Raw genomic sequence first — 25,326 nt, 5'->3', positions numbered from 1 at the left:
AATTAAGTAAAATAAAAATAAAGCTCAATGGCTTGTTCTAAATGGATTCCCAACGTTGGCAGAAAAAGACGTACAAGGCACTAAACATGCCTTTGCTAAATGCCGTATGAGTATATACCAATGGTGCTGAAAACAACATAATGGGCTATTGCCTTCCAGCTTTGTAATTGTGGCTACGTGGTGTTGTTGGGAAATCTCCTGCTTTATGAGTGGGACGTGCTGAGCAGAGACGGGTGCTGACATCGAGCCAAGCAGTAGCTGTGCTTGGATTGATACCAACCCCGCACCTCCCTGCCTTTCACCTCTCCCTGACGTGAAGTCCTCCCTGCTGATGGTTCATAATTTCCTTAGAGATGTGAGATGGTATGACAAGGTAAAGCATTCACAGAAACATTTAGGAGCTGCAAGCCTTTGGTTTTACATGGATCTGATATGCCGCTTGAGTGTCCTCTCTGTTGCCTCTGGCTGACAGTTCAGTATTGCCCTGGCCATTTTCTTTGGCTGTTGTTTGCAGCACTTTGCTTTTCAAAGGTGGTCATGCAAGCGTTCTTGTTTGTTCAGACAATCAAATCAGTCACTCGGTGGTCACTCGAGCTTTCTCTGTGCTCCCTTTCCTTTCAAATAATTTCTTCACTGAGATACATCCAACACATTTACACAAGAAACTTAGGTACAGATCGGCTGGATCTCTGATATAGCAGGAAAACACATTCCCATCTTTAAGGACTTGCGTTGTTGAATGCTATGCAATAAATATAAGAATAAAAATCACAGCATCGTTTAAGTTCAGCATAAATAATAAAAAAAATCCCACTGATTTAATGCACCTAAAGGCTTCCCCTCCCTGCAGTGGATTTTGTTATGAGCACTGAATGCGAAGAGAAATCCAGCCTGGCAACATCCACTTAAGTCTTCATTTTGTCATGCTCAAAGCATCTCTACCACCAGCATCTACAAGTACAGGACGATATGAAATAGTGGACAGGTACCTGTGATAAGTCACATCACACCCTGCCCATGCCACCAGGCTGCCCCAGGCTCTGTGTGAAGTGCCACTCTGGGGGAGGGGGATTACATGGGTCTATGACCAGGTGGTACTAACGGGTGAGCTGTGTCCCCATTAGGTAGATAATGCACTCCTTGCAAATCTTCCTCTCCTGAAGCCAGCCTAGCCAAACCTGAACAGACTCATAAAATCAATGTAAGAGTTTTATTAAGGACTGAAGAGTGTACCCAGCCTGTGCAGTGGGGGATAATTTGAACAATCAGTGGAACGGAGGGCAGGACTGTGTCTGAACCAGGAAGCCAAAGGCAATAATAACTAACATGTATCCATAAAAAATTCATGGGAAATTTCATCTTGGGTAAAAGAAAATGAATAACTATGTTGATTAAGTATTAAAAGTTCATTTTATTTTTAGAAGTACTCAGAAAATTGAAAACATCTGGGAACATTATGCGATTCTTTTTACGTAATATCTTCCATTTACATTTCATCAGTGCCATCAGTTTAACCCTGGCCTGTATGCAGGCAACCCACAAGACCCAGTTCTATTTCTTGCTGGGCTGCAAGAAGTGGCTGAGTTCAGACATTTCTTTTGCTATGGAAAAAGCAGTGTGTGTATAAATGATGGTCCATATCAGAATGTAATGCCCAAGCCCCTCTACATGTCTGACTTCTAGCATCCTACTAGCAAAGAATGACAAGTGTAAGGGGTAGAAAAATGTCTTAAACTGGTTGATCTGTTAAAACGTTGAATCCCTGGGAATTTGCCATGGAACATCCCATAGGACTATCTGTGGATCCCGTTAAATCACAAGCGAGAAGCTTCCAGAGAAAACTTTGATTATCAAAGATCTTTTGATAGGTAGTGCCAGAGGTTGGCATCTAGAAGGTAAAGTGCCTTTAAGGGTCTACTGCCACTCCTGCAGTGGCAACCCCAGGTCTGCTGATACTTAACTGCAGGATCTTTTGCTCAGGAAGTGCTGTGACCTTATTCTTTTCATTTTCCTTTAAGGAGGTGAGACGCAGAACTGTTTGGAGTATTAACAGTGCTTAAACTGTGCAACTAGCATTGTGTATCCCCTGGAGGAGTGACTCCTCCAGAGAGCAGCTGGGAGTGGGCAGGGCAGGTGATGTGGAGCTCCAAACCCTCCAAACCAGAGAGGGTCCTCCACAGGTCTCTGGCAAAGAGTAGAGCAAAAGGACAGCAACATTTGGGATCACCTTCCTACTCCAGCAAGCATTCTCGCTTTGGCCCAGATCTCTGCCATTTCCATCAGGTACAAATACACCAGAGCAAATTTTGTTCCTGCGCTGTTAGAAGGCTCATTCACAGGCTTTGCAGCACCTCTCTACATGGTGCTGCATGTAGAGGCAAGTCCCTGTCCTACAGAGAGCTCTGTTCCACGTCCCACAGAGTAATCACCTTTCAAGGACAAGGCTCGTCATTCCCTCCCATGCAGAGAAGCTGCCAGCAGGAGGGACCTGGTTTCATTTGTGTGTGTTGGCGAGATTATGGCATGAGGTTAACTCATGTAGGATTTACCAGATGTCTCTCTGTGGAGTGGGCTGCTTTGGAGAGCAAAAGAGTTCTTCAGCCGATGCCTAACTGGAGGAATGAGTCATACACCTGTGCACGCTCCTTTCTTTCAAGGACGCGGTGCCCTGTGGAGGTGGGGGTGTTCCTTTCTTGCCTGGAGAATCTCACATCATCACAGGCAGAATATCAGAGGAATGAGGAAGAGATGATGCATTGACTTTGCTTTATAGCCTGCCTCCTTCTTAGTCTCTCTGGTGGGTCAGATAAGCCCTGTCTAATCTTGCATTAAAAAGTTTTACCAGTGCTTGCAGCTTTTTTTTTTTTTTTTTCCTTTTCCCTGTTTTAGCTTCCCTTGCTACTTGCTCAGCTAACAGAAGGTACTGCACCCTTTAAGTGCTTGCAAAAATGTGCTTCTCTGGCTGGTTTCTAGGCAAAGAAAAGTAGATGGGATGAACAGAGAACTATCTGAGTCTGAGCAGAGGCTGCCTAGAAAGTCTAATTGCCGTGGGGCAGTACGGCTGGTCACACTCATGACATGGCACACCAGACTGATGCTTTCTGCACCTGCCCACAGACAGGTCAGACAGCAGAATTTTCACTGTCTGTGAAAGATGTGGACCTGATTTCTAAAAAAGGCCCTAAAAAACAGCTGCTAAAGGAAGCAGATCAGGAGATGACCTGCCTTTGGGTCAGACTGGAGGCAAGCAACTCATTTCTTGTAGTGAAAGGAAAGCAAAGGATGGGCTGTGCTTTCAAGAGTCCGTATCATTCCTATGACAAGTCCAAGACTAACATTGCTATCCCTGTTAGCTACTATACAATAACGAAATGAATCCCGCAGGGAGGTACTCAGCAGGACAACAGACTGGCCAACACAAAGCACTAGTGCATGTCCTGCTATTCAATATAGTTAGTAAATAGTGCGTGGAGGCACTGTTCCAGGGCAGAATGCAATGCAGCTCCCATTTTGGAATAATAGCATAATGGTATAAGACACTTCTCAGTGACCTGACATTGCCCTTCTTGAATGTGGCATTAGATACTTTGGCTTTCTCAGTTTTCAGACACTACATGAGCATGGAAGGAGTGGACCTTAAGGAGGAATGGCTTTTACAACAGAAAGTAGGAGCTGTCTCCTAGGAATTGTTTGTACCAATGACCCCTTGTTTCTTTGTCATTTCCTGCCACCCCCCTGAGTCAATACTGAACAAAATGAAACGCGAGTTAATAATTTTTAAAACTCAAGCAACAAATGCTATCAGGCTGCGACATGGAAGGGAAAGGATAAATGCACTGGATGAAGTTTAATATTGAGCCTCTGTGTAAAGGTTAAATGTTTAATTTCTGTCCACTGATAATCTACCTATTTTTTTTTATATCATGGCTATAACTCTGGAGGAATGAAAGTTCAAATGATTGACCATAAATCGTAGTACAGTCCACTGCTAGCAAGGTTAGAGTTAATAGATTATCGATCAGTGTAACGATGAGTGGAAAACTAATTTTTTCCCATCAACTCTCTTACTGGGTAGTTGCTTTCTAGGGGCCAAAGATGTAACAAAACTTTGCATGGAATTAGCTCAGAGAATTAAATAGTACATACATCTGGTAGATTCAGCCCAGGATACTACCAGAGACCTCTGGGATTCCTGTAACGATACTATTGTTCAGACATATTTCAAAGCTATCTTTTTCTTTACCATTGAGACTGGTAAATCCTTTGTTGAGAGCTGAAAAAGGTTTGCAAACACTGAGATAAGAGGGCTGTATCTCCCTGTACCATCACCCACCGACACCTGTTTGCACTTGACTAGTTTTCCAATTATACAGAATCTGTTCAGCGCTGTGAGGGGGTGTCCCTGGAAGAGAGGTTGCTGGTAGTCTTGTGGCACTTGAGAAGGTATCTGAGTATGTGATGGAAAGCAGCTTTTGAAGCACCAACTGCTAAAAATTTTGTGCTTATAAAGAACATATTAATAGTACTTGAAAAATTATTTGTTCTGTGCATTTCTAAGAATTGAGCGACTGAAAAAAATCCCTGCTCCACCACTACAAGAACCCCTTGGACATTAAAAATGTCCTTGACTTACCCTGCTGTGTTTGTATGGCACAATATCATTTACAGCTTCCAGTTTTTTGGATGAGGAAACTTAAGCTTGTTAGAGCATGCAGGAGATGGGGAGCTCAGGAGAGGGAGGGAGGGCTACCTGGTACCACACAGTGTAGTTAGTTACCTTGTGAAAAAGCATCTGGCTCTTTTTTGGGACCTCAGGACTTAGGTGGACACCTGCCACACTCTGATCCTATTACATTGATTTGGGCTGGGTACCAAAGGCGGAACAGGTGTCCGGCTTTGATCACCCACTGAAAGTGAGATCAAAGCTTGAAAGTCTGATGTAGAAGAAAATAATTTATTCCCTATACTAAAGTGTCAATATCAGATCTTGATTTGCAAAAGCTTACTCTGCTGACTGGATGCATTAACACCATGCATACACACAGAACTCTAAGGCAATGTATAGTTCAAAATATACAGCTTGCTATGCCATCCGTAGCAGTGGATGGATGTGAGATATATTAACGGAAAGAATCTATGGAAAGTAGCATGGGAAATCAGCAGTGACCCTTGCTCAGCCAAAGCTCAGAAAGAAATGTTTTTTCATCCTTGGAGAATTTTCCTGTTGTAAGACGGAATGAAAAAATCAAAATCTTGATGTGTTTTCCCATCAAACCAATGAGCTGTAAATAAATACATAAAAAGATAATTTCAAGCACTTCGTTTTGAGCTCTTGACATTTTCCAGCCTTTAATTCTCTAAACTACAATTTTCAATGCAATAAAACTTCATCCCCTCTCCCTTTCCCCCAGTTCTTCAAATTACATTTTGTTGGGAACTTCCTGCCTGGCTCTGTTAATGAGGAGATGTTAATTAGCCACCTCAGATGTAACCAGCAGACAGAGAGCAGCCATGGTGGTTTGCACGGGGTGGGTTTAGCTTCCTTCTCCCATGTGTAAATGTCGGGATCCTGTTGCTGAGCCACCCTGCCACAACAATGTGAAATGCTGATGCAAACCCATTTTTCATCGCTCTGCTGGAGACACTGGTGGGAAAAGCGGCTCTGGCTGTGGCTGCTGGTTTGTCGTCAGTTTCCCCTCCAGGCAGATTTTTCTGGGAGTTGGCAGCCACCCCTGGCTTGTGCCCCTTTGCCATACAGGGACAAGGGCTGACCCCTCTCCTGACCGTCTCTCCGGAGAAGGCAAATGGTCTGGATAGAAGACAGCTACTTGCGAGGGGTGGGCCAGCAAAGCAGATTGTGAACTTCTGCTCGTGAGGTTCCTCCTTCCTCCTCTGGCTCTGGGTATCACCACAGTCTGTACTGCGGGCAACAGAGGTACCACTGCTCAAAGGGTCAGCCATCTTATTTTGGTGGCATGCAGTTTTACTAATGTAAAAAGGTGTCTCATACACACACATATGCACATATACACATATTTGAACATAAAATTTGTGTTTAAGTTTATAGCATTGGCACAGGTTGCCCAGGGAGGTGGCGAAATCACGTAGCTGCGGTGCTTAGTGTAGGGACATGGTTTAGTGATGGGCATGGCAGTGGTGGTTAACAGTTGGGCCTGATGATCTTAAAGGTCTTTTCCAACCTGAACGATTCTACTATTCTATGATTTGTGTTCATACACACACAGAAGAGAAAGGTCAATGTGTGTTTTGTAAAGACACAGGGCACTTGTTTGTTCATGAGGCGAGAAGAAGAATCGATATGTTTGGGTAGATGGAACGGATTATCTTTAAGCATTCTGCACAAGACAAAAAAGTTTCTATTTGATGTTGATGTGAGTCTTTCCTAAAGATAAGCCCAATCACACTACTTTGGCTGGAGCCAGCACAATGAAGCAGTGCCGTCAAACTTTCAGAAGTATGTATGTATTGTCCTGCACGTTACTGGCTTAAATGGAAGTTCACCCTGCGGAAGTAGGTAGGTGCACTTGGCATTTCTGAATAAAGATTAATACTTTTTGTTGCAGCTTCCATTTATATCTTTCCTTTAAAGACTTCTTTTCTGGTTATTCTGGTTCCCATACTGCAGGCTCCTAGAAAATAAAAACCCACTCTGCCTTCATGCAGGAGCAATGTAGGATTTTTGGACCTAATATTTTTCCTTCTTTTAAACCCCACTGTATACATTTAGTGTGTGGAAAAAAAATGGGGGGTGTGTGCACACGTGTGTTTTTGCATGGCAATTCCCTCACTGGGAGATGGTCCAGATTTAAACCCCAGTCCTGTTAGTGCAGATAGCTATGCAAATAAAACAGTGTCTACATGGAGTAACTCCATTAGCAGACAGCAAGCGTTGGCTCAGATCTTCCTTCAAATAACACTGAAAGGGAGCATGGCATGTGCTTGAGAGTGCAGACAACCTGGCTTTCCCATCCCAGACTAATTTTTGAAACAATTTCCCAGAGTAATTTCAGATAAAAAGGTAAAGTCTTCAGCATTTTAGTGAACTGATAAAATCAATTATTGCTGCAAGGCAATTGGAAAATTTCATTTTTCAACATTTTTTTCTTTTAGATTTCTGACCCCCCTCAAGTAATGTAATTTATAAAGGATCAGTTGTTTAACACCTCCCAAGTGAAAAAAACCCAGACCTCACAGCAAAATTCGGGCTGTGAAATTATCACAAATATCACTGAATTGGAGATGAGCTGCCTTTTCCTGGCACCCTTTGCACTTTCAACAAATTCACCAGGTATACTGAGCTGCATGTGCATGGATGAGCATATTTATAGAAGTGACGATGATGCACATGAAATCAGCACCACGTACAAATCTTTCTGTTCCTTATTGTACTTTTGAAATTCTGCAAAGGTGCTACAGACTTTTAAGGCCCCTTGCTGCATAGCACTGTGACATGGCCACATCATCCCTAGCATTTGCTTCCATAAAATATATCCAGATGTTTGCCTTGTGGCAAGGATGGGAGCAAGCTGAAACAGCAGTGAAATAAATTTTGTAACAAATGAAAAACCTAATACCTTGTTCCCTTCTTCAGTCCCAACAGTTTCGTTGTTTGCTTTGCTTGACTTGAGTCTGCAAGAAGGAAGCCCAAAAGGAGATTTTTTTTATGAAGTGTCCAAAATTGATACCACTACCCTGACACAGCAGCAGCAGTAGCAACATAAAAAAGAAGTAATGCTTAGCTACGGAGTTTTGTTTTCAGACAGATAATCAAAAGGGAACTCAAAGAGATATTCAATTACAAGGAGACCTGGTGGTTTGAGCAGCATCCCAGCACGACGTGCCCCCACTGCGGCTGCAGGCACACGAGACTGGAAAGCGCTGGTGGGGACGAGTGACAGTTTGTGGGGGATGCTGGCTTCAGCAGTGTCCATCGACAGCTCTGCTGCTGCCCGGCCACAGCATCTGATGACAGAGGCCAGTGGAGCAACAGAGAGAGAGGGGGATGTAGGAAGATCCACCACAAGCTGGCTGCTTGCCCTTCTCCCTGCTCCTCTGCTCGCATCGTGGCGTCCTGCTCCTGCCACAGGGACTAAGGCAGCATTTTCTGAGTGCATTACAGAAAGTCTTAAAGCTGTGTGAAGTGACAGAGATGCCTCCAACTGTGCCACACACAGATGAGAGTGCCCAGATATATAATTAGATGCCAGCGGTGGTGAGGTGCTACACAGCAGCTGACGCAGATGTCTTACCTGGAAATCTATTATCGCTGAGACTCAGTGTGTTATCACATCTTTGCAGAGAGGCTGCGTTTATTTGAGGGAAATGATGAGACAACATCAGTAAGATCCTTTAAGTTTTTCCCTTTGCTGATGTTCATGCACCTGAAGTAAGGAGGCTGTGGCAACTGTGACCTGCTTTTCCCACCCGGCTTGAGAAGTCTAGTCCGAGTGATAGCCCAAAGAAATGGTTCTCCAGGAGTCTCTGATAAACGGATAGACATTGAGTGTTTGCAGGGGAGAGACTCAGGAAGAAACTTACTCTCAGGGGAGACCTCACTCCTGGCTTCAGCTGCCTGACGGAGGGTGTAGGGACGGCAGAGCCAGACCCTTTTCAGCAAAGCACAGCAATGAGATGAGAGGTTGTGTATACAAGTTGCAGAAAGGGACATACTCGGATGTTTTTTCCCCCAATGAGAGTGGTCAAACATGTGAACAAGGGCCCTAGGAGGTTGTGAAGTCTCCATCCACAGAGATATCCAAACCTTGACTAGACACAGCCCCGAGCAACCAGCTTTGAGGTGGCCCTGTCCTCTGCAGTGGTTTGGACTGGAGACCTCGCACTCCACCACCATCATGCAGAACAGCATTAGGCTCCTAATCTGTCAGAATTCAGGTGAAGTTTTGCAGCAAACAAGAATGGCAATGAGAGCCTTCTCCCATCTCCAAATTTCCTTTGTGAAGATATTCCATAAACTTTTCCTGGAGAGGCCAGGATAGGCTCCATGTGTAGCCTTCTGGTTTTCATTCTACAGAAGTTGCAATCCTCCTTCAGTGCCTGTAAACCATTGGCTTAATCTGTAGCTCCTTGGTGACTTTGTTCCAGATATCACCAACTCAGTCCTTGCTGAGTTAACCAAGACAACATCCAGCACAAAACCACCACCTGAGTCTTCCTCTTCCAGGAGTTTTTCTGGTTGTTAGCAGGGGGCTGACATTCACCCATGGCCTGCAGAATCACTGTGTTATTTAGTTACATTAAAGTAATCTCCTTAGAAAGGAGTTATTGATGACTTATACTCAAATGTGCAAATAATATGCTTGTAGAACATTAAAATGGCTCTAATAGGGTCATAATAAATTTCTTTTTTCAATATGGATGATTAGAAACTTCAGTAGTTAGAAGCTATTAATGTACTCACCATAAAGCATGAAAGTGCATCCTCATGAAACCCTAAATGAGAGTACTGCCTATAAATTTTACTGGAGGTGGAAAGAGCAGTAATTATATGGCTGGCATTAGATGTAGCACTTTCCGCAGAGGTACCAGTGGCAGATCTTTACCTCCTGTTGTTAAGCACTATTTTTGGGCATAGCCAGTAGGCAGAGTACACTGTAAATAATATTGTTTTCGGTGATGGATTTCTGCACAAACAGGAAGAAAGAAATTTTTTATTAAAAGAAAAATTGGCAAACAGTCAAGCGTAGATGGCTTAGAGATTGGCAAGGCAACAAAGAGCATTGAGCATCTGGTTCAGTGGTGTCTGACTGGCCTGTGTGGATGGTGCTGGCTGAAAAACTCATTAGCTGCTGGCAGAGAAGTGGGTTAGGGATTATCGTCCAGGCACTGGCATGGATGTATTGCAAAACCACCAACTCCTTTGGCATTCTCGCTGGCAGGAGTAACGGAGCAGCCAGGGAGTGGGTAGTCTCATGTGGAGGCTAGTTTGCACCCAAATAATTGTCTGAAACACCAGAAATTGAAAAATGTTTATGAGTTTTTTTTCCTGCTTGTCCCAATTGGGCAGTGAAATGAGATGCAGGTACCGCCAGCGTTGCTTCCTGCCTCCCATGCAGCAATTATTTTGCAGGACCAATGACACAGGCTTTTCTCCTCTTCAGCCCTCCTTTGAGGCACCCATCCAAACCAAGCCCACCTTGTATTCAGTATAACACTTCACCAAAGTATTTCTGTCCTTCTCCAGTTTTATTATTGCAGTGTACTTCTTTCTAACAAAACACGTATTTTTACTTTTGCTTCTTGGTAGGAGTTCACTGGGGCAGGGCAAACTATTGTACTTCTTAGTAGGACTCCTTGAGTAGCAGGACCTAATTCTCAGGCTGGCAACTTTAAGTGTTTGCGACACAGATTATAATAGGAAGCAGCTAGCTGGCAACACCTTCTGATTTCTCATCAAATAAATGGAAAATATTAAACACAATGTCATACGTTTCTGCTAGAGCTAAATATACTAAGGAACATACACCTCTTCTGCCATCTGAGCTATCTGTCTGGTAGCCTTTGATCATGTACACAGAGCAAAACAAACAGAAAACAATCTTTATTAGGCATACAAATAGTTGACTAATGTGATATACAAAACAATTTGGTTTTGCATATCAATCTTATAAACTGTTAACGTATGAATTACTCAATTGAACAAAAAGTTTTATAATAAATTTAAAATTTGAAGATCATGAAAGGTTGGATAGAACTGTCTCTGCATATGAAATTTCTTAGGCTATATGAGTAATTTTTTTAAAATGTTGAGTCCTTGTTCAGCACTGAAGTTGGGAGAGCTGTTCTTGGGCACAGAAGTGATTTTTGAATTTTCTCTTGAAAACTTGTGCTCCAAAAGTTTTCCTGTGACATCATTATAACATCAAACTCCACTGGCAAAGCATTTGGGAGGATTAAGGTCTTCTGATAAATAGAATAACACAAAGGAAACCTCAATAATTTCCACTTGGAAGCTCTTTTGCAGAAAGCATAGATGTGGGCATGGTTCATTAACCCAGCATATCTTTTCCTCTGTCTTCTGCATCACTATTTCAACGGTCAAGTTATATGGTGCAGACCTCAGCAATAAATGTTTTGCTCAGAATTATTCAAGCATGTAGCAGAGAGAACGTGCAAAAACTCAGCTCAGAGAAATTTGATTTAAGGTCTCGATTTCCTTATTCTAGGAGAAAACTCTCTGGTGAGCAGTAAGAACTCTGCAGTTTTAGAAGACATGTGAGCAGGCAGAGGTTGGGGCATCAGACTCAAAGACTGTTAGGACTTGATCCGAATTGAGAAACATGTGAGAACCTGCTCAGGGTGAAGGAGACAATACTGATGCCTAAGGGACCACAGGGTAGATACCTGTTTGTGATTTATGGTTTATATCTGCCTGGGAAAGTGTTTGTGTGTTGCCCTAACCCTAACCAGCAAAACGGCTCCCCATGAAGCTTTGCATTACTGTAAATTGATGTAATGTATGGTGGCACTACATAACCCCTTTTCTTCTGATAATCACTTTCCCCTTTATGGTGAAAGAACCTTCTCATGGGCTGTTTCTGACATGAGGAAGGCCACTCACATTGATTTCCAAGCCAAAAGTATCTTTCTCCTCTCCTGGACCACTTTGTCCCTCACCTGATAGATTTCTGTTTTAACCTGCAATTGTATTTATCTCTACAGAACATACTGGGAGACGGTTCACGTAATGACACTTTAAGCTAGATGAAGTTGGCTGCTGCGTGTTAAACACAGCCAAGACCATGCCAGATGCCTTTAAGAACATCACATGATGTTTAGTGGATAAACGGGTAGCTGATCTCAGCCACATGAAGCAACACAATCTCCATGACCTCAGAGCCCTCGTGTTACCAAATGTCACAGCGTACAACATGATTAAATACATGCAGCAGCCAACACATAACTCTTAATAAAGGTAAAAAGAAAGCACCCGCTCTTTTCAGTATATGGAATCTGTCTCACAGGGCCATGTTTAAAAGATCTGATGCTTCATCAGTCTTTGCAAATACATTGATTCCAGCCTGCCTGGAATTAAATATCAGGGAAAATGTCCTCGTACCACTGCACTGGGAATTTCACAAGCTGTAATTAGTTAATGGTCCTAATGTTTCAAGTCTCTTTGGATGAATAATTTCCTTGTTGAAAATTGAAACTTCATATTAACCAAATTATTCCTATTTGGCTGAGGATTTTTTTTTGAAAAAAGAACAAAAATGTTTATTTTTATATGCACAGAAGGCATCAGATTTTTAGTTTGATGGGAACAACCCTCGCTGTGTTTAACTTAAACCCAAATAAAAGTAAAGCAAATAACATGAAACAAATTATGCATTTTCTGGGTAAACAAAATATTGTACTTCACCAGCCAGCTTGTGAAGAAAAACAATGTCTGGGATCAAGCAAAGGAATATTTTGATTAGATTTTTTTGGTATGGTTACCATAAAAAAAAAAATTGCTCACAAAGCTGTGGGTGCTGGATCTTTAGAGGATGTTTCTGGAGGACAGGGGCTCTCCCTCATCTCCTTAGCCAGTGTGTCAGTACAAGCTGCCTGTGTTGGGCTCACCATGGGTGTTGAACAGCTGAAAGACTGCCTCATAGTGAAGTTAAACATTTGCAGCCTTGCAGGTCCTTAACAAGTGCAGAGATCAGCAACTAGATTCATGTTAATTTAGTTTTCCAGCCTCAGCTACTAATACAGACTTCCTTTACAGTCAGTGGAGGGAGGGAAGAAACATTTCCAAGCGAAGATTTATCTCAACCCAAGACAAGTACCTAAAAGAGATTGGATCCTTCTTGGACATCCCTTTCTGCATCTACTGTGTAAGGTGCTGGGACACATCTTTTGGATGGGTAGAAATGCCTGAGATGAATTTCATCGTTACGTATTACTCCTTATGCCATGGAAATTCTGTGCCAGATATTCCTCCTCATTATTTCTACACTAAGAAAGAACACCATTAGCAACCTGACATTTTCACTGAGAGGATCTGGTTCTCTTTTTACTCACACAGATATAGAAAAAAAGTGCATCTTCATTACAGCCAACAGATTTTATCTACTGTAAAGCTGGTGGAAGACATGGGAGGTCTTTTATGTTCTCTGCACACATGGTATGAAGAGTGAGCACAGCCTTGAAGGTGTTAAGCACAAAAGGTGATTCATCCAGATACCTTTGCAGGCTACAGCAAATAATTGTTTCCAGCCAACACTTGAATTCATTTTGCGTATGGAAAGATTTGGGGTCATGTAGAGGAATGAAGGCAGTGGGTTGATTACCATTGATGATATGCAGCTGTGGCCTTGCCTCGAGGGCAGTGGGTTGATTGACATGGATGATGTGCAGCTGTAGCTCGTTTGCTAAGTAGTTAAATAGCCCTGAGGACGGGGGTGTGTGTTTGGATGGAGAGGAGCAGTGTGGTCTGGCCTCTGGAGGAAGGAGAAACAGTGTGGACAGTAGAATCTGACTGAGGGTAAAAACCTTGTTGCAGCCTACTAGCCTGCTTGTGCTGTGACAATTGGTGCTCTGTGTGAGGCGAGCTGAGTTGGACTCTAAATACAACAGGGTCAGTGGTGGGTTTTGTTCTCATTTCTTGCCATACACTGCATGGTATATGCAGTGCAATTACATCATTTTCTGACACCATATGGCCTAGGATTTTTTTTTTCCCCAACAAGAAGCTGAGGTTCTTGCTTTAAGCAAATGGTTGAGAAGAAAACAAGAGGGTGCTGTACCACTCCGTAAGCTTTTCAACCTGTTAGCATGAGATGGAGAAAAGTTATAGAATGTCTTCTACAGCATCTTGCCCTTAACAAGTGATGATGGTGAATATGTACGCCACAAAAGTCGTGGCAATTCAACCATTTTGTTCCCTTACTGTGAGGAGTGTAGTGAAATGAATGAGTGAAACTGCTCTGCCTTTGTGAGGGAATAGCCTGCCTGCACAGCCAAGAAAACACCAATGCCAAGGTGAAAGCCAGCAGTCCACCAAGTCAGGATGGGTAAGCCATATCTTGTTTCATTGCTTTTCTCTCCCTCTCATCCTTTTATTTTGTTTGCTCTTTGGGAGCAGAAGCTGCTCCTGGGTGTGTGTCTGCATGGGGCATTGATGGGCTCGTGTCTGTTGGTTTTTTTTGTTACAACAGATAGACCTCAGTGAACAACAAAAATAATAATAATGCAGGGCAGAAATGGAAAATGATAGCCTTTTAGGACTGCATCACTGAAGGCTCAAAGCTTTCATTTCTTGAGGACCCACCTTGCAGTCCTATCCTTCAAATGGTTAGACTCAGCTGTGCATCACAGGGGTTTTGTGCGATGATTAAGAGCTGAGGTGTACACCAGGCTAGTTACACTGTTGGTTGTGGTCCATTGATGACTTAAATTTGCAACTTATTAGAGAGTTTATTGGATTGCCAACCCAAGCATTTCTTAGAATAAACAGTTTTCCCTTAATTTTGCTGAACCTTCACATGCTTAGAATATGATGGTTAAAGGCAATACAATTTCAGCATGTTAAATATAAGCTTTGGATGTTCAGTTAAGCAGAACTAATCTAGTTTTAAAGTGGAAGGCTTTCCTCTAACACATGGAGTTTGCTGAAGAAATCAGTCCTTAGTCCAGCTTGGAAGCAGAGGGAGCATGACAGATTTGGTGGTAGTGCAACACCCAGATGATGCTGGGGACCTTGGCACCTGGGCTGTGTCTGCAGACAACACCTCTTCCCACAGCAGCTCCTCTGCAGCACCATTTGGGTTGGCACAAGGGAAGAAGCCAAGTGTTTCTGCTCCTCCTGCATCTGAGACTCAGTTTTAACCTGGACTGGGTTCAAACTTTGTTGGAAAGAACAAATCTGGATTGGTTGTAAACCTGTGAAGTCTTCTGGGTATGGGATCTGATTTCTAGCTGAGCAATAGGAAGTGAATTCTGATCCCATCTGCATATCTACAGCTTTCTGTGGTTCAGGAAGAAGTCTGGTCTTATTATAGAGAAGACTGAAAAATGGAGTTTCCCTGGAGGAATTCTGATATTTAGACACTTGTTTTCATTACAAATTGGGATGAAAAATTAAAAGAGCAAAACTTTCAGAAACAAAAGCTTCAAACACATATTGATCTATAAATGTCAAGTTGCATTGTTTCAGCACTTTTTATTCTATGATGTTTTGAGTGTCTCTCACAGAATTTACTTTAGTGTATTGACACTTAGGGATTAGGTTATTGGTAACCCCTGCACCTGTTTTGTCACGATAACTTTTTGTGGTGTAAGTCCATACTCCAGTTATGCAGGGCTGGATCTCGGTGCCTCGTGGGGCTTACAGTCCAGTGAGGGCAAATAACCTGCAACGAATACGGAAAAGTCATGGGGATTGCTCTGATTACTCAGATGCAGAGTTTTAGGTTGACTTGTTCAGATCAAACATTTGCCTTAACTTTTAAATTATTTTATATAAAGATTTTTTTCTCCAGAAAATTTAGACTAGGATGGAACAGATTTTTCTGAGGTAAAACCTTCAACAGGCTTTGTGGCTAATGTTGAGAATTCTTATACCTTTGCTCTGCAGTTACTGCATTTTCTTCAGTGCTGTTTCACATATCTATTTATTTTGTGTTTGTACAAGAAGTGAAATAATGTAGTCACTAAGCTGCCAAGATTTTTTTTTTCTAATTGGGATGCTGTGAACTGATCTTTCACATTTTGAAACGGATGTGGGTATAATTTTTGCTTTAAGCCCACCTTAGTCTTGTGACTTCCCTCCTTTTTAATCTATCTGTCAGATTTACAGTGGATATTGATATCAGCATTCATAACAGACTTTTGGAGCTACTATAATCATGACAAGGCTTGCAAGGGCAGGCCTTAACTTCTGGTAAGCTAGCTGATACAACTGGAGAAGCAGAGAAGCTTTCAGCCCCCTCACCCACCAAGGCATGTTTTGTTTTTCAGCTTAATCACTGGGTCTAATAAGATAATTTCTTTCCCTCTTTTCCTTCTGCAAGAAACCTGCATAAGGACAGCAGGGCTTGGTTTGTAGCCCATCTAGTGAGATGTCAGATGCCATCCTGACTCATTGCAGGCTGTATAGCATTTGATATATTCCATAATGGTATAGATCATTATGGAAGTGGAAGATTTAGGATATTTCCTTCTGTTGTCCTAGAATAAAAATGGCATCAACGAAATAAAATCTCTCTCTAAATAAGATTATCTTCTGGGTCAGTTATCTATAGTTCCTACCCCACTTTTGTCTTGTTTCCAGAAAAAATATCTGCCCTGATGGCTTAGGCTTGTCTCAGCAGATTTCCAGGGGGATGAGGATACCAAGCTTTCACGTTTTCCAGGGAGGCAGGGACCTGAGCATAAGAAGAGGGTCTGCAGAGCTCATCCATGTTGAATGCTGAAGGTTCTATGCAGGAGAAAGGCAGCACAAGTGTTTCGAGGTGCTTGTCCCTTGGCAGGCATCTTGGGTCCTCCCTGGGGCCATCTGGGACCAGTGGGAGTCTCACACTTAGGAGTGCCTGCTTTCCACTGCTGCTGCAGGTGGCATGAACTGGCCTCTCCTCATCTGCTGTTCAGACACCCTCTGGGACCAGCAGGCTGAGATACGTAAATATTGGAGAGATAATGTGCAGAGAGAGGAATCCTGCCCTTTCAACAAAAATCAAGCCAGGCCCAAGCTTTCTCTCTGACAAAGGAAACATTGCTCCCCTGTGCCTTTCACCAAACAGAGGGTTTGCCCTGAGCCTGGTGGTATTCGTGACCCCTCTTTGGGGTGCCAGGATTTGGGCACTGTGCTGTGGCCAAGGCTGAATTGTCACTCCTGGCTCTGCTTCTGCGTCTTGATGCTCTGTGCTTGCTGTCACATTGTAAAGTACGTTTCTTATTCGGAGTTAAAACTCCTGAGTACAAGTGATCTGTTTTTATTGATTTGAAAAGGCTGAACTTTAAATAGCTGTTATTTAAAGTGATGGAATATTAATATTAGATTAGAAAGATGTCCCTGACTTGTTGTCCTGAACATCAGAAAAAACATGTATCAAACAATTCTGCTCTTCCAGGATCATTTGTGACTGTATTGTCCTGCAATAATATATTAACACTGTGGTTAGGGTTCCTTTTGCTAGGCTAGACAGGACTAGAGAGGATGATCCAATCATTCATCCCAGTTCCCCTCAACCTCAGGAAACCATAGAACAAAGACTGAAGTCAGAAGCGCCCACAAGAGCAAACACCCTGTGTCTTAAGCCTAACACAGTCCAGAAAATGCTTGTCAGCACTTCATGACACACTTAAGACCTTTTGGAAACATTAGACCACAACTGTCAAAAAGTCCTCTGCATCACAGAAGAGAGCAGGAAACATCATAAACCGCTGGTATGTGTTTAGTATTATCACCTTTTTTCTGGTCCAGTAAGTGCACATATATATGCAATATATCTACATGTGCGTCACATGGATATGTACATTTGATTTACATGCATGCATACTCACATACCTTTTTAGCTGCTCTCACTTTTCAGTTATTTTTTTAGTCAGTAAACTTTCTGATGGTAGGAATGTGGCTTTTAGGTTTTATTGTGAAATGTTCTTAAACTGTTCCAAATCTCCATTTTCCACTGTCCCCCAGTTCAGATGTTCCCTTCTGGCTCATTTGGCACATAACAGTTTTCAGCGCAGAGCGATTTATTATACTACTTTTTAAAGCAGCAGGTAGATGGAGTCCTGGTTTGGGTTGTGTATTTTCTCTGCATATGGCAAATGTGATCAAATTAGAGTTACTGCACTGTGTCACTAGCTAACTTCCAGCTGCTTGAGGGGTTTGTCTTTAGATGTTGCAATGAGGTTTTATATTTGTGTCTCATAGATGCAACCCCTTTCAAATTTTCCTTTTTGCACAACATATTATTCTGCTCACCAGATAGTAACTGTTCCAGCAGTCACCGTATCTCACGCAAACTCTTTCTAAATGTCATCGGTGACTGTAATGATCAAATGAAAGTAAATTGTGCTACAGAAGGACTTAGCAATTAAAAACCCACGACAACAAACACCTCCCAGCCAAGCAGAACTGCAAACAACTCATTATAATTATTCCAGCCTGTTTGAACCTGCCTTTTGCTTGCACACTCAGAGCTGCAAGGCACTTCTTCTCCATCAGGGCTGAATCACTCTTTTGCTGACTTCTTATAATACAGTGTAGATAAGAGCTCTTCAGTGGTAATTTGCTTGAGTTCTTAATAAGGAGAGATTTTAGAAAGCACAGACTAGTGTATGCAATAAGCTAAATGTATCCATATCTGTAAGCAAGCAGTTCAGAGTGCTATTTCTTTCTCCCTTCCCCTTCCTTGTGCTTTAGAAACAATTAAAAACAATTAAAGGGTTTGGGTGCATTTTTTTCTCTTGGTTATTTAAGCTGCATGCCCATACACTTTGCAAGCTGCTGTTTTCACAGCTGTTCTCCAGGATTTGTGGTTGTGAACCAGGTGGTACTGCAAGAGTCCAAGGCTGCATGTCGTGCAGCACTGCTGCTCTGAGGGACCCCAGTGGCTGACTGAGGTCCAGGCAGAGTACCCCAAGTGATTTGTAGTTGTTAGACATGTTTGACATGCAATTTATGTTTGAAGGGTGCAGGTAGGTGAATTAATATTCAGTGTACTGGAGTGCTGTTCTCATCCTGAGCAATGGCTTTCCAGAGATACCAACAGAAGCTGCTCAAGGGGGGAGCTTATGGATGAGTTTAAGGCTGGGTTAGAGAAAGGGATACTTTGCCCTCAAAGATAATGAGTAAAATGATACCACAGTCAGAACCTCCTTTCCAGGGCTGTAAGGTAGTTCAGATACCAAGGGACTCGTAAAAAGTGAAAGGGGTGCTTGAGGGCAACATCTTGGCTCCATTGTGTTATTCACAAAGTATCAGAAATCAGTGGTGTTACACCATGACAACAAAATGGGAAGGTGTTGCACCCTGTGTTGCTGAGATATGGTGGGGACATGTCTGCAGTCTGCTTTGTGAACAGCACAAAAGGCAGTCTGACACTGATCTTTACAACAAATCATAGCCAGCAATAAAAATATTTGGGGGAGATCTTGAATGGAGGCTACCAAATGATGGCAGTTAGGACACACTGAGCAGAAACTGGGATGTTCATGAAGTGGTCTGCACACCCATTTTAACAGGGACAATGGGGAAGAACGGTTTAGGTTGTGCGCTTTCATGGCTGGGCTGAGGTGAGCCAAAGAGAAAGATGGGCTGGTTTTACAATGAACTATGCAGTAGCTAATGTGCATCCATTTCTTTGGAGACTGCAGGGGAAATTCATCAGAAGGCCAGATAGGATCTATGCACCAATTATATCCCACTCAAACCTTTGTGCACAGGAATGAATTTCACCTTGTCTGACCCATGAAGACGTGTGACTACTTATCTCCCTTTCCTTAAGACTTCATTTTTACAGTTTCAAATAGCTAGATTTTTCTTCTTCAATAGTAACTTTCCTTGATGTACATCTGTTTCCAGTTTAATACTTACCACTAACTCGACGTGAGTGGCAGACATGTCTTTTGTCTGCACTTTAACATGGAGGCAACTGAATCATTCACTTGTACAGAGTGAAATCCCTTTCTTCTCCAGTCTTCTGCAACTGAGGTACTGTTTGCAAAATGGTTTGAAGATTAAAAGTACAACAGTATATAAATATTAAGTATTATTTTTATATCTTCATCATCGATGCTTTTAAAATTAACATGAAAAAATCCTATGAATACCCAAATGCCCAGTAAAATGCATATCCTTCTAATCTTAATGCTTTATTTTAATCTATGAATCTTCTTAATCCTTGAAATTAATTACCATGATTAAAAATGGGAGATGTGTTTTCCCAGAACAATCAAATTGTTCTGTTGCAAATTTTCATATTAATTTCACATCATTATTTTAATTTCTTTTGATATTAAAACACATGCACATACTCTCACATTCCTGGATATGACACCTTCTCTCTCTTTGGAGTAAGAAGGAGTCTTATTTTGCTACTTGCTCACTACAGCCAAAGGTGAGCCCATACAGTGGTAACCTCAGAAGGAGAAGGGTGCTTACCTTGTCTGCCTCAGGGTCTCCTGTATGGGCAAAGGCCGCAACTGTTGGCTTGTCAGCCAGAGCTCCAGAGACTGCCTTCATTCATCCACCCATCCAAAAGGACTGACTTACAAAAAGGACGCCTTCAACAGACAGGGTATGTTCACACTGCTGTCTGTGTGCCGGTGGAAGGTAGTCATTAGTTACAGCAAGACTTATAAAAATGGCAATTTAAGTGTAGCCCAAAGTTCTGTTTCTTTTAGTTCTTGTGAACTGTCTGATTTCTACTCCAGTGTTAAGAGAACCAAATGTGAGAGTACTTTTATTGTATTGGGGAAGCAAAATGGAACAAAGACTGATACTTTAGTGCCTTACTGGCAAACAGGGGCAACGCATATATTTCCTGACAATCAAAGCAAGAGGAAATTCTCTCTGTGGTTGGGTTGTGATCCAGCCTTCTCCAGATATTGCTGATACTTGGATCCAGGTTTGTGTCTCATTTCTGTTCAGTGCCTACTGCAGTTTTGCACACCTGAGCCCTATTCCCTATTAACTGTTCACAAAGAGAAGAGGGAAAGTATCCAAGTTCTTACACTGTCCAGATTTCCTGACCAGAACCAGTGGGAGAGAAAGGGAGAGAAAACTATTTTAAAATATTAGTGTCAGTACGTGTCAAAGAGCCTCTACATGCAGCACTCACAACATGAGGCTTTAAGGAAGTCAATTGAATGGTTCCCTGGGAAGATCTTGCTTTGATATAACACAGTTTCTTTTGTTCCAAAAATGGCAAGAAGAAAGGGGACAAAATGTGTGAGCTGAAAAGGAAGAAAGACTGAAATGGAGTCACATCACAGGTGCTGAAAATGGAACTTCTATTGTAGATCACAACAATACAGAATTTCTAATGCAGAAAGGATTTGAGAATAGAAAAGAAGTCATCCAGTGTGCAAGGAAGGCACAAGAAGATACGTCTTTTATTGCCCTTTAATTTTTTTCTGCCCCTCTCATCAGAACAAAGAGGAAGGTCAGGCATGAGATGTGGAGATTATTTTGGCAATACAGACACTATTGTAGTGATATATGACAGACAAAGCAGGCAGATCATCCACATGGAAACATCACAGAACAGATTGTTGGTCCAGAAAATGGCCACTTGGCTGTGGAAAGAGGTGCGGGGGTGAGGGGCAGGGGAAAAAAAGCAATCCAGTTTAGCCTAAAATGGGAAGAGAACCAGTCATGTGAAGAAACAAGAGCTGAAATGGGGGAAGCCTGCAAAGTGGTTAAGGTGAAGGGACGCTGAGAGTGTGGAGTCACAAAGCCAAATAGGATGGGGACAGCTGGTTTTCTGAGGGTTACACACACACAAAGTCTTTAAAAAGAATCAAATAGCTGTATGTTTGTGGTCTGGGGGATCTGGGCTGGAGGCTCAGCGCGGCTGGGAAATGGTTGGTTTGCTCTTAAAGAGTCATTGAAAGAATGAAAATTCCCTTCAGTCTACAACTTGCAATCAATTTATTTTTTTCCCCCAAATGGATAGTAGCAAATCTTGGATGCTGACTGAAAATGCATGGTTTTGAACTTAAAAAATAATTTAAATTTGAATTCCACGTTGAGGAAATCCTGATTTTCTTCTCAATATTAGTTACCAACTGCAAGTGACACAGAACAAAGACTTTCCACAAATGCCCTGCCTCTGGATTGTGATAAGACTACTGAGTTTCTTTGGCCATGGCCTTCTCTGTCATAGCACTGGCCAAAGGCCAGGGAGGAGCTGGCTGGCACAGAGGATGGTATGTGAGGGTGGGTGTGGCTTGAGAAATGCAGTCTGGTGAAGTGTTGGAGTGCCCACCAGGAGCAGGGTGGAGCCCTGAGACGTCGGAGTGTTGTTGAGTGTCCCCGTGTGTGAATGGAGGTGTCCAAACCCCGTGCTCTCAAGGGCAGCTGGGCAAAACAAGAAAAAAAGGTCCATGTGGCCAACACATGGGGAGGGATCTACTCCTCCAAGTGTCCAGCAAATAATGTGGTGCCAAGGGATGTCAAGGGTCGGTGAAGGAAGGGAGTCCATGCAGCCATGGCAATTTTCTATTTAGTTATGGAGAGGGAAGAAAGAGTGGGAGTAATCTGACATTTCCACATTTTCCAAAGTAGAAAGTTCCAGGTTACCCTCCAAGTGACAGAGCTAGTGATTACAAAATTGCATCTTGACCTCCCTTCCTGCCTGCCTGGCACTGCAGAGGGAGGATTAGCTGTAAGATCTGATGCCGTGGTCAGTGACTGTACTCACTTTATTGCTTCGCCTATTTCCTACTGTGGCTGTGGAAAGTAGAGAAAAGCTTTTATGTAATGAAAGTTAGCCCAGGAAAAGGATCTGAACTGATGAGATTCCCCAGAAGACAATACCAGCTCTAATTCCTTGAGTTTAACTTTCTACTTCCAGAGGATTTGCCAAGGAAGGAATTTAATTTTTTTCCCTAGACAAATGTATTAATATTTAATAAAAAGCAAAGCCAGATGACACTTCTAGAGAAAATAAAGAATTTACATAAACCTTTGGCTGTATTTGAACAGAACAAGATAAATTGAGGGGGTTTAACTCAGATATTTTTTCTATTCTAGAAAATAATAAAATACCCAAAAGGCTTCAACTTCAGAAAATGTTTTTTTTGTGTTACTCCATATCAAGTCATCTTGGGATTTAAAGAATGTATTATATCCTCTTCCCCACTAATTTGTCTCCTGATTCTGTCTTGTCTTCCTAGCCTGTGCTTGCCCCCAGTACCAGGCACTGGGAGAGATGGCTTACCAAGAAAGCGCCGAGTCGAGGGAGGTTTTTCTATCTCGTACTGTCTCCTCATACCCTGCCTGTGTGACCGAGGCTAAGGCCTTTTATTTAGCCATTTCTCAGCATTTTCCTTCATGAATTTTTGTTTTCACCCCCTTTTACAAGAGACTCCCTCAGACCTGTGCCATCTTTTTCAGGTTGATGGGAGTCTAGAAGTTTATATGGATTATTTTTAAAATAAAAGTTTACTGTCAGGAAAGCGAAAATGAACTGTGAATCTTTCAGCAGGTATGTAGGTGTAGAGGAATGAAGGCAGGGGGTTGATTGACATTGATAATGTGCACCTGTGGCCTTGCTTCGTGGGCAGTGGGTGGATTAACATGGATGATGTGCAGCTGTAGCTTGTTCTGCTAAGTGGTTAAATAGCCCTGAAGAGTCTGGATGGAGGAGGAGCAGGGTGGTCTGGCCTCTGGAGGAAGGAGAAACAGTACGGACAGTGGAATCTGATGGTAAAAGCCTTGTTACAGCTTGCTAGCTTGCCTGCGTGGCAACAACTGGTGCCCCGTGTGAGGTGGTGATGGCAGTGCCCGGTGTAGCTGGGACAGGCGGGGAGAGCCTGTGATTCACCAGGAAAGGCGAGCTGTTGGGGACAAGGAGAAGGGAACCTGACCACTGTTAACTCAGCACCTTGTCTGCCTGATGCCGATCTCACTTCCCTTCCCTTTGGTTTTCCCTCAACAGCCTGTCAGTTATGATCTTCATCTGGATGCTGGGGCATGCAGATTTCACCACAATTGACAGGGACCACAAAAGTAATGGGTGCCACAATACAGCATCTCCAGCTTGGTACACTGAAGAAAGGTTTGACTTTAGAGTGACCCCACACTAACCCATTTCACTGCTTTTCTCTTCCCTCCACTTGTACGTATCCCCTAGAGGTGAGAGCATCAGTAAAAGACTGCTCAGCTAGAGATCACTTCCCTCCCTGCTCACCGTTTTCCTTGAAAGACTGCACAGAGACGTTTGCTAACTCTATTTTAGAAGGATATATCAAGTCTTCGACGAGGACCCTGCGCAGTCTTTTTCAGTATCACTTCACTCTCCATTGCCAAGCTTTTAAACAAAAATAAACCAAGATAATGTCAATAAATCATGTTTCCTCCTTTTCAGCTCAGCACCAGTGGACGACTGTGGTAAGTTATCATGTTTTTAACTATGAACCTGTCTGGCTCTTCGTCATTTATCTTGTGTCTCCCACTCTGGTCTGGCTCAAGGCTGAACATTAGCAAATGATGAATGCGGGGCTGTCTCTCCTGGTTTGTACTGGCATTATTAACCCGTATTCTCCTGAATATTTCATACCATAATACATTATTCATGAGTTGCTGGAGTTGTGGCAATTGACTCTCGGGTTAGCTGCCCTGTGTGTGGGAGCAGGACAGAAATGTTTGCTATTGACAGGTAATCCCTGTTTTGCATTCTCAGGGATTTTCCTTACCCCTGTGATTCTAAGTATTGTAAAGCAGATTAGTTAGTGTAAATTGGCTATTTGACATGTATTTACACCAGTATCTGTCCTAATGATGTTTTTTCAGGTGGCTATTGTATTGTATTTTGATTTATTGTGATTCTAAGAACCCCAAGAACCAACGGTGTAATGCAACAGCTCTGTGGCTGTAACACCTAGACAGCTTTCTGTTGATTAAATAATGATCTATTATTTTTCCTTTGTTCCCTTATAGTTCTATTATTTTCTTATTTTTTCAGTTTGTATTTTTTCCCCTTGATACCTCACCTCAGAAAACAGCTGTTACATACAGTCAGCAGCAACAGAAAAAGACAGATCTTGTATTCCTCCCAGACATGGCCCAGCTTGCATGAGACAAACCTCTGGAGGTTCAGAGTTCACTAACTGGGCAGTCAGAGCTGGACTCTGGAGGTGCGATAGTTTCTTACTGTGTGTGTAGGAGGCGAGGTATTCGAATTCAGTCTGGAAGTGAGTGAAGGGCCACCTTTGCATCATACTGTGTTTTACTGTCTGTTTAGGCGTATGTGTCACCGAGCAATAGCTTTATACCTGATGTTTCTGCAGGAAACCCCTCACTGAGAAGCAGCTCATAGTGAGTGCATAGGCTGGGGTCTTCCTGGGAAACCGAGCACTTCTCTGCTGATCTCCTGACCATGAGGCAGGCTTCATTTTCAGATTGATATATGTATCATTCGTATCTATAGTGATAAGTGAGTGTAAGGTCTTGAGAAACGTTGACAGTTGTTGCTTGTCTGTGGGCTTTAGGCTTTCTCGTCTTCTCTTGCTGTGTGGTTGCTGGAGTGGATGACCGATGACTGTGGCAGATGTCCAAACAAACAACAGGCACAGATTTCAGGTTGCTTATTTCAAGGACTATACCCTGCGTTTTGTTCCTTTGGGGGG

General features: G+C 42.6%; 1 protein-coding gene across 1 annotated transcript in view; it reads left to right on the top strand.

Moving 5' to 3' along the window:
- LOC308070081 (uncharacterized protein) overlaps nt 1-25,326 on the top strand; it is an 80,670-nt gene extending 55,344 nt beyond the window's left edge. Inside the window, exon 4 of the mRNA XM_080403465.1 lies at nt 1-25,326. This exon is cut by the window's left edge and continues 15,366 nt beyond it. The gene's annotated coding sequence lies outside the window, so the exon portion shown is untranslated.

This window comes from Falco punctatus (assembly GCF_963210335.1).
Source record: "Falco punctatus genome assembly, chromosome: 9".
In the NCBI taxonomy this organism is placed as follows: Eukaryota; Metazoa; Chordata; class Aves; order Falconiformes; family Falconidae; genus Falco; species Falco punctatus.
This window is presented reverse-complemented; position numbering and strand designations above follow the sequence as displayed.